The sequence below is a fragment of the Diachasma alloeum genome, unplaced genomic scaffold, assembly GCF_001412515.2.
Source record: "Diachasma alloeum isolate Michigan unplaced genomic scaffold, Dall2.0 Dall_scaffold_00335, whole genome shotgun sequence".
Classification (NCBI taxonomy): domain Eukaryota; kingdom Metazoa; phylum Arthropoda; class Insecta; order Hymenoptera; family Braconidae; genus Diachasma; species Diachasma alloeum.
The window spans coordinates 19,011-28,303 of NW_021680474.1; the positions used below are offsets into that span (position 1 = coordinate 19,011).

Consider the following 9,293-nt stretch of genomic DNA (forward strand, 5'->3'; position numbering starts at 1 on the left):
ATTGGTGAACAAGGCTTGGGGGGAGATGACAAGGGGAAGACTGAAGAATTTGAGAAGGAGGCTTTATTTTATGGGGGTGACGGTGAAGGCGGCAGCATTATATGGGGTGGAGTTATGGGGATGGAAGAGGCAAGAAACAATTGAGAAGGTGCAGAAAAGATACACGAAGGCCAGCATGGGACTGGCTAGGAATACGCTAGACTATATATGGAGAATGGAGACCGGAGGATACAGCGTGGAGATAGAGGCGTTCAGACAGGCAGCGGCCTTTCTGATCAAGCTGAGACAGATGGACGGAAGCAGATGGGCAAGGAAGTGTTTGGGAGAGGAATTGAAGGGGATTATGAATGGGCAACCCTCCAGTTGGGGAAAGGATGTACAGGAGAGACTAAGGGCGTTGGGCGATGGCAAATTTGTGGAGAATCTATGGGCAGGCGGAGAGGAGGAACCAGAAAAGAAGCTGGCGGAGATGTTGGAGATAATGGAGGATCAGGAACGGCAGTTAGATTGGGAAAGGTTAGAGAGGTCTACGTACTGCGTTTACTACAACGAAATTAAGGAGAATAATGATATGGCTGAATACTGGTCGAATACGAGTCTGAAGTTGGATCAGAAAGTAGCCTGGGGGAGATGGAGATGCGGACATGTGCTCATAGGAGGGAAGAAAGGATTCGATAAAGAAGAGTGCAGGGCTTGTGGACGGGAGAAGGAGACCCTAGGGCACGTGGTGGGACGTAAGATTTTGATGAAGAGGCTAGGCCCACAGGATGGGAAATGGTGGGAAGGGTGGAGAAAGAGGAGCAGCGGGTGACAATGGAGAAGAAGAGCAATTGAGATGTTCAGGGAGCCCCCCACGAGAAGATCGTGTGAGAGGTTGGGGAAATTGGAGAAGACGCTGAGGAAAGAGGGGAAGCAGCGGACGGACAGGCAGGACGGAGGACTTCAGGGTTCCAATTCGACGAAGTGATAAAGTGTGATAGGGAGGAAGTAATAAGATATGGCGGTAGGGATAAGAGGAGGGGAAACTAAATGAACCAAATAAGCTAACCAAATCTAAAAACATATGAATATATTAGTATTATTATTGTTATCATTATCAGCAAAGAATTTATGTAGTATGGAGGAGAATGTGAGGCGGAAGCTGAATCTGATGTAAAACAAAGAAGAAACTTTTGTAACATCAAAGGAAATAAATAAATTGAATTGAATATAAATCGATAACGGAAAACCTCTCACCTATTTTTTCGAGAAAAATCTATGAATCTTCGAATAAAAACGAAAATTTCCCTGAAAGGAGAGATTAAAACACCTCTCAGATATTCATTTCGCACTTCGATGATGTTATATGAATCGTCATGAACAAAAAATGTACCTGATGAAGCATGAAGATTTAGCTTTTTATTACTCTTCATGATTATTCGTTGTGAAATAAATTGATCACTCTTTATTCCGACTCAATAAGCATGTTAATGAATGACTTCCGAGTCGTTATATAATCGCTTCAGACCCAAAAAAGCGTGAATGTTATCCTGAATAAAGCAGATTCGTGGAAAACTAATCTGAGAACCGAAAAACACGAGCCGATCTTCGTCAGCATAGTTTTTAAGTTTTCTATGTTCATGGGGTATAATTTTCCCGCAGTCAAGTTGAAACGATAATCAGTTCTCATAATGATGAATCTGATATCTTTCACGATGTCACGTGGCATAGCATGCCAAGGACAGTTGCAAACAGCGACAGAAAGATTTTCAGCATTTGCACTCAAGTTCTCACCCACATAGCTGTACATAAACAGTTGGACATAGACGAGATAAATTCTAATTATGAGGCCCGATATGATGACGAAATCGCCGGAACCCAAACTCATCAGCAGAGCAATTCCTACAAAGTGAAATTATGAAAACCTCGAGAAAAAATACTAGTGAAATGCGGGAAGAGCTTTGCACCATGAATTCTCTTGCAAAAATGGAATGGAAAAATCTGAAGGATCTGGATGAAACGAGATAAAATGATCATATGAAAAAATTTAATAAAAATTCTATTGATTTTCTATTCAAGGAGATACCAGAAACCCACGGACTTGACAGCGATGACTTTGTGGAATTAGTCTTCAGATAACAACGCGAAAATGATCCGATACCCGTCATTGAAATTTATTCGCAAGCTTTTGCACAAGTTTCTGGAAAATTTCCTCTCCATGCACGGAAAAATTTAATAGAAAAACTTGGCGAATTCACAAGACAATTCTATTGGGTTTCTATTGAACTTTTCCATTAGTTTTTGGCCAATTGGCAATTTGGCCTATTGAAATGTTCAATATAAAATATTACATAACAATAATCAGATAAAATTTTTAGTCTCCGATTCTCATTTTCTGTCATTTATTCTATTCATTCTATCAAAAGACCAGGATAGAAATTGAATTCATAGATATTCTTCCATTATTCGAAAAAATGAATCGATTTTAAAACTTTCCGGAGACATTGAGAAATTTTTTTTCATTTTTTCCTGTCTACGTTTTTTTGCATTTTTTAAATTTCTTCTCACTAAAATATTGATATCTCTCTAATACTTGAAGAAAAAAAGTGATTCGAAATTTCCGCCGACATAAAAGAAGAAAAAATTCATTTTCTAGCCAATTATCCCTTTCTGATTCTTTTTTCATTTTCTTTTCATAATAATAATTGGAATCCGACCATAGGAATGAGGAGAACGTATATCCTTTTACCATATGAAGAGAAAAATAGATTTAAAAATTTTTCAAGAATACATAGAGAGATTTTTCTATTACCCGAGTGGGATTTCGAATGACTTTTGTTTTGTGGTTGTTTTGATCACAAAGAAAAAACACTTTTTACTTATCTTTAACAGAATTCTTCTTCACTCAATGTTGTGACTTGTAAATTAAGGAAAACAAATATATACATATATAATAAGAATCAGAACGGATTGAATTAAATTAAACTAATTGTAAAGACGGAAATGGGAATAAAAATAAAAGAAAATAGTATCAATCGCGAAACGTCCGCCGCTAGTTTTATAGAAAAAGTCAATAGAATTCGATTTTTCAATACAACTTGTTCTATTGAGATATTTTTTACAGAATTTCTTCGTCTCAAATTTCCCACTTTTTTTCCATTCTATTTTTTTTCTTTTTATCAAGAAAATCAAACAAAAAAACTTAAGAAATTTAACTCAAGAAAATTTTATAGAAAATATCTTAATAAAATAAGTTGGATAGAAAAATCGAATTCTATTGACGATTTCTATAGAATATTTTCTGTTAAATCTTTCAATAAACTCGGTTAAAAACTAATAGAAAGTTCAATACAAAGTTTTTCTACTAAATTTTTTCCTGCGTATCGCGCTGTCTCTCATAGGTACATTGACTAATAAAAATTTCTTTGGACAAGGGTTTTTCTATAAAAATTGTTGTATACGTGACAAAGGATAAATAATTCCAAGCAATAAGTTACGGTTGACTTCGATACAAAAGTGAGTTCGAACGATTAATTCGGAAATGAACTTCGCCGATAATCTTGACAGTGAACTAATGAACTAAAAATGAACTCCTGAGTCCAGTGTGTTCTCGGTTTTATTGGAAACCGTGGCACACTTGCCTCGATTCGTATTACAAAACGGATTCGTGTTGTAATACGATGCTGACTCCTAATTTCTTCATAATTGCATTATTTCAATAATGTTTGTTACAATATCTGGGACACAACATCCCTCCCGGCCAGAGAAGAAAATTCATATTTTTTAAATTATTTCGCCACTGGCTGCACAAAAACATTCAATACAATAATATACAATAATATATACATTTTACTAGGGGAAATCACAAATCCAATACAAGTCCAAGACAAGATATTTTTCTCCTGCCAACACTGAGCCGACATTGGTACCAAGGTAGTCAAGGTCGCCTCTATCAGGTCGGCGTGACCTTTCTCAACATATGGCCTCGAAATCCAAAAACTCCTAGATCAAGCCTTCACCTATTATTTTGTATTTTTCTTTCCTACGGTCGGAGCGTTGCTTCGGGCCCCTCTCAACAGCAGAGTAGTAGTACTGTAATGACGACAATTAATGCTGTCGCACTAGAGAGCATTGATGCTGGATGCTGGAAGAATTCTGGAATACCATAGAACGTCGTATTCGCATTTAGACGTTCTTTTTCTCGTCCCAGTTCTGCTTGTAGTCCTTGCAACTCCTTGACGTTCCGTACTACACTACGGAGATGAACATCTTTAAAATTCAGTTGTCCCTTCTTCAGGTAGTTGCTCGTGCTCTCATCCAGGGTTAGGTTCATCTTTGGATGGACGTGTAAGTCGAGACGTACTCCTGACGATTTTCGCCCTCTAATAGTGAAATCTGTGGCAACAACTTCGCACTGGCTGTCGATTCGGAGAATCCCAGTTTCCTCCAGGGTACTCCTATTTTCCTTCTGACCACATCTGACGCTGATGTCCTCAGGTCGTGGCGCTGCATACAGCCATGCATTTTCCGAGCTCAGGTGAATGAATACCAGACGTCTCAATGTCAAGTGTTTCGTAACACATGCATCAGGAATTTTTGCGGGGTCAACGTACATGTGTACCTCGCATGGGCTGTATGGCTTGCGTCGGCAACACTTCCGTGCAGACATACTGTCCGTTAAGCCTCTTACAATTTTCCAATTGTTGTGACGTCATTGGAATGAACTGCTGTGTCGGCTCGTGGATGACCAACAATTCGTTCTCCGCTTCAATGTATGAGTAATAACCTTGTACTGTTAGCACCGGCAGACCATGTGGTTTGTAAACGCTATAAATTTGGGAATTTACTAGCGGTATCTCCACCAACGTCACAATTTTTATGTCAAACGTATGTATGCTGACTGTAGAAATTCTTTCCAGTGAATGCATGTTGCCGATCCGTATTTCGGTGGGAAAGCTAAAGCCCGTTGGTAATTTGGCTTTCTTTAGGATCTCCACGAAATGTTCCTCCGAGAGGACTCCTGTCCCCAGGATTCTTCCTTCGTCTTCTGTTAGAAGACGCAATATTCTCTTAGCGTCCCTCATCACTCCATCGAGAATTGCCTAAATGACCATGAAATGTTCATCCATGTCGTCGCGAACGAGAGTTGTGTTAAATCTATACTCCATGCGTTCTGACAACTGTTTCGTTGCATTCAGAAGAATTTCTTCATTCCGTTGAACAGTCTCTTCTGCATGCTGCAGTTGGAAGAGTGTCGAATTGATGACTTCAATTTGATTTCTGGTTGCATCATATGCATTTCCTTGCTGTCCTTCGAGTCGGTTTAGGCGCTCGTGGATTCCTTTCGCATCTGAGGCATCCATTGTGCCAAATAGCGATTTAGCCACGGACCCCAATCCGTCAATTAAGCCTCGACGACCTCTCTCGGGTTCACCAACTCCAAGAATTCCCTGGTTGTTCTCCTAATTGCTGTATGGTCACTGATCCGTTCTTGTAGAATCATGCGGAAATTGTCGCCTGATTTTCCAGCTTTAGTGAACAAGAGCTGTGTCAGCTCATAATGGTTTTCCAGCTGATCTGCTCTTTGTAGCCAGGACTTCACATCTGTTGTCTCTGCCACGGTCCATACGTGATTGCTCAAAAACAATCTACCAATGGATTCAAAATGTAGACCTGGAGTGTGGACAAATTTATCAACAGTATGTCCCTCCCCCTTCGTGAGTGGGATCATGCTTCCTAGCATGATTATCACAAGTAAAGTTTTCAGGAATCTGTAATTTCCTGTTTTTTTTCTCTAATTGAGCCTTCTGCATTCCCTCAAAACCCTTGGATGGGTCTAGTTGTTCATCGTCAGATACGTACGTGATCAAACCGATGAATGTTCTTAATCGGTTGACGTGCACTCTCACCTCCTTGTTTTTCTTGCCGGAACGGATAGTGTAGTTGACATCTGAATTTTTCTGCGTAATTTCATAGGGTCCAAGCCATGGCTGCGTCAGTTTTTTGGACCTTCCACGTCGTACCACCTCATTTTTTAACAAAACTTTGTCGCCGACGCAGAAATCTCTTTCCTCCGCATTCTTGTCGTACTGCTTCTTCGCTGTCTCCTTCGAAGCATTCAATTTTTCCCTCGCAACCTGGTGAGATGCGCGAAGTCTCTCACGTAATTCTTGTGCGTAGTCATCATATGAATATGTGGGTCGCGGTGGTTGTTTCACTGAGGTTGGCAAATCGGCACATCTCCCGTACAGTAACTCAAACGGTGTTCGTTTCGTGGCGGTATGCAGGGTTGTATTATATGAAAACGCTGCATAGGGTAGCCATCGATCCCAATCGGCTTGATCTTTATCTATGAAACTGCGTAAATACTCTGCCAGTGTGCGATGAGACCTCTCAAGAGCACCATTTGTTTGGGGGTGATAAGCCGTTGTTTGGATCTTCTGTATTTTAAGAAGACGGCAGACATCTTTAAAAATTTCGATTGTGAAATTTTTGCCCTGATCTGTCAGCAATTTTACCGGCGTTCCATGCTCGCAAATAATTTTCTCAGCGAATGCTTTTGCCACGGTATTCGCCTCTTAATCGGGAATTAGAATAGCTTTGCTAAATTTCGTCAAAGCATCCTGGAATGTTAGTATATATTTATTCCCGTCATCAGTTGTTGGTAATGGACCAACAATGTCCATTGCGCATTGCTCAAATGCCGTCTCTGGAGCTTCTCCAATCTGCCTAGGTACTTTTGTCGTTTTCCCCAATTTATTCAACTGGCATTTCTTACAGTTTGCAACATACTTCTCGATGTCGTCCTTCATTCCTTTCCATTTATATTTCAGCTTGATTTTCTCGTGCATTCGTTGTCCGCCAGGGTGTCCCCCAAAAGGGGTATCATGATATTCTTTCAAAATCGTTGGGATATCCTCGGATTCTGGGGTGATTCTCTCATCAGTTATTTCCAAATTATCTTTCCCAAGATCATCACCTTCGGCATCAGACGTACATCAGACGTGACCCCGGATCTCTAACGTTGAAAATCTATCGCAGAGGTCGATGATCCGTCACGATGATAAATCTTCGGCCATACAAATAGGGTCTGAAATATTTCACAGCCCAAACGATAGCAAGAAGTTCTTTCTCTGTGGTGGAATAATTAATTTCAGCTTTATTCAGCGTTCTGCTCGCGTAAACGATTGGCAAATCGCTCCCAATATCTCCCTGTGACGAAACAGCGCCTATTGCTTTGTTCGAAGCATCCGTTGTCAACAAAAAGGGCTTCTTGAAATCTGGATACTTCAATATTGGTGCTGTAATGAGCTGTTCCTTCAAGCTCTCGAAGGCGACGCCTTCTCTCTCTCCCCATACCCAAGTTACGCCTTTTTTCAACATCCGTGAGAGGTTTGGCGATCTTCAAAAAATCTCGAATAAATTTTCTGTAGTAACCCGCCAGTCCCAGGAAAGACATCACTTCCTTCGTCGTCCGAGGTACCGAAAAATTCTTTACTGCTTCTATTTTTGTGGGCTCAGCCTTGACTCCCGCCTCCGTAATTACATGTCCCAGGTAAACGACTTCTTTCCTCAAAAAGTTACATTTGTCGGGCTGTAATCTTGAGTTAGCTTTCCCCAATCGCTCCAAAACCTCCCGTAGACGGTCATTATGCTTTTCCAGACTTGCTCCAAAAATCACGATATCGTCGAGGTAGACGAAGCACCTGATCCCTTAAATCCCCGCCAAGACTGAATTCATCAGTCTCTGGAACGTTGCTGGACCTCCTTTCACACCGAAGGGCAGTCGATTAAACTCATAATGCCCAAATTGCGTTGAAAAAGCTGTCTTGCACTTGTCCTCGTCCTTCACTGGAATCTGATGGAAACCTGAGGCCAGATCCAGTGTGGTGAAATACTTTGCGTTCCCCAATTGATCCAGTATATCGCAGATATTCGGTAGTGGGAATGAGTCGCCAATTGTTACGTCATTCAATTTACGAAAGTCAACGACTACTCGCAACTTGACCTTGCCTGACGCATCGGGCTTCTTGGGAACAACGAGTAACGACGCGTTCCACTGGCTGTTACTTGGACGAACTACCCTATTTTTCAGCGTCTCCTTTACTTGACGGTCCACTNCTGGCTGTTACTTGGACGAACTACCCTATTTTTCAGCATCTCCTTTACTTGACGGTCCACTTCCTCTTTCTGGGACTGTGGCAACCGATGTGGTCGCACATTGACAGGTTTGGCCCCTGGAACAATAGGAATGGAATGTTCCAAGTGGTTGGTGACTCCTGGAGGATCCCCTGGAAGTTGTACAATATTGTTGTATTCCTCCAGTATTCCCAGAAGACTGTCTCGTTCTTCTTGGTAGAGGTGAAAAACCCTCAGATTCTCATGAAGTAGTTTTATGCGGTCTTGTTTTGTCTCATTTCCTTCTTCTTTGTACATCAGCATTACTTCCTCAGCCGTGCATAATTCCTCAAGTTTCACGACTGGCACATTCAAAAATAGGTCATCGTCAGTGGTGTTTAAAACGCATACGACTGCTCGACCATCACGTGGTTTTGTGAGGCATTCACCCAGAAAAACGCCAGATTGCAATTGTTTTTCACGCTCAATTCCATTCTTCGTGCTCGAAGTTGTAGCCCAAGCCAAAATTTCCGTTCTGGCCTTCACCATAATTGGTCTCTCAGGTTGGAAAAGTTGTAAGCGCGTGCCATTTACTGTGACGCATCTCCCAGGTTGTATCGATGTAGACAAATCTCGAGATTGGAAGAAATCTTCTCCAAGAATTCTTCCGAAGCATGGAAACTCATCAGGCACAACGTGAAACACGTGTCCCAACTCCTCCTTGCCTATCTTCAAATAAATTTCCACTTTCCCAAGTGTCCCGACATCTTGGTTTGAAATTCCTCGCAGTATCCTCCCCCCGGGCTGAACCTTTACATCCTCCTGCAATTCTCCAGTCTTTATCACCGATATGGATGACCCAGAGTCCGCTAGGAACATCGTAGGCTGTTTAAGCTCATCCGCCGACAAAATAAGATGATTCCTAGTCTTTGATGGCTCAGCAGATGTAATTTTACGCCTACTGAGAGGCGAATTACCCAATAGTACATTGTGTCATTAGGGCGATAAGCGGCGGTTTTCGATGAGTGTGAAGTTTGCAGCATGAGGCGTAGTATAGTCGTAGACTCGGGCCGCCTCCGGCCGGAGGCCGAGTGCTGCAAACTCACACGATTCGAAAACCAACGCTATCGCCCGATTGACACATACTATTTTTCGTCACGAAGGCCCGAAAAGGTAAGGTGGCGGGGGGGGGGGGG

The 9,293-nt window shown here is 41.7% G+C and overlaps 1 pseudogene; it reads right to left on the minus strand.

Moving 5' to 3' along the window:
* Positions 1 to 1,501: 1,501 nt before the first annotated feature.
* LOC114841334 overlaps positions 1,502 to 9,293 on the minus strand; it is a 12,491-nt pseudogene continuing 4,699 nt past the window's right edge.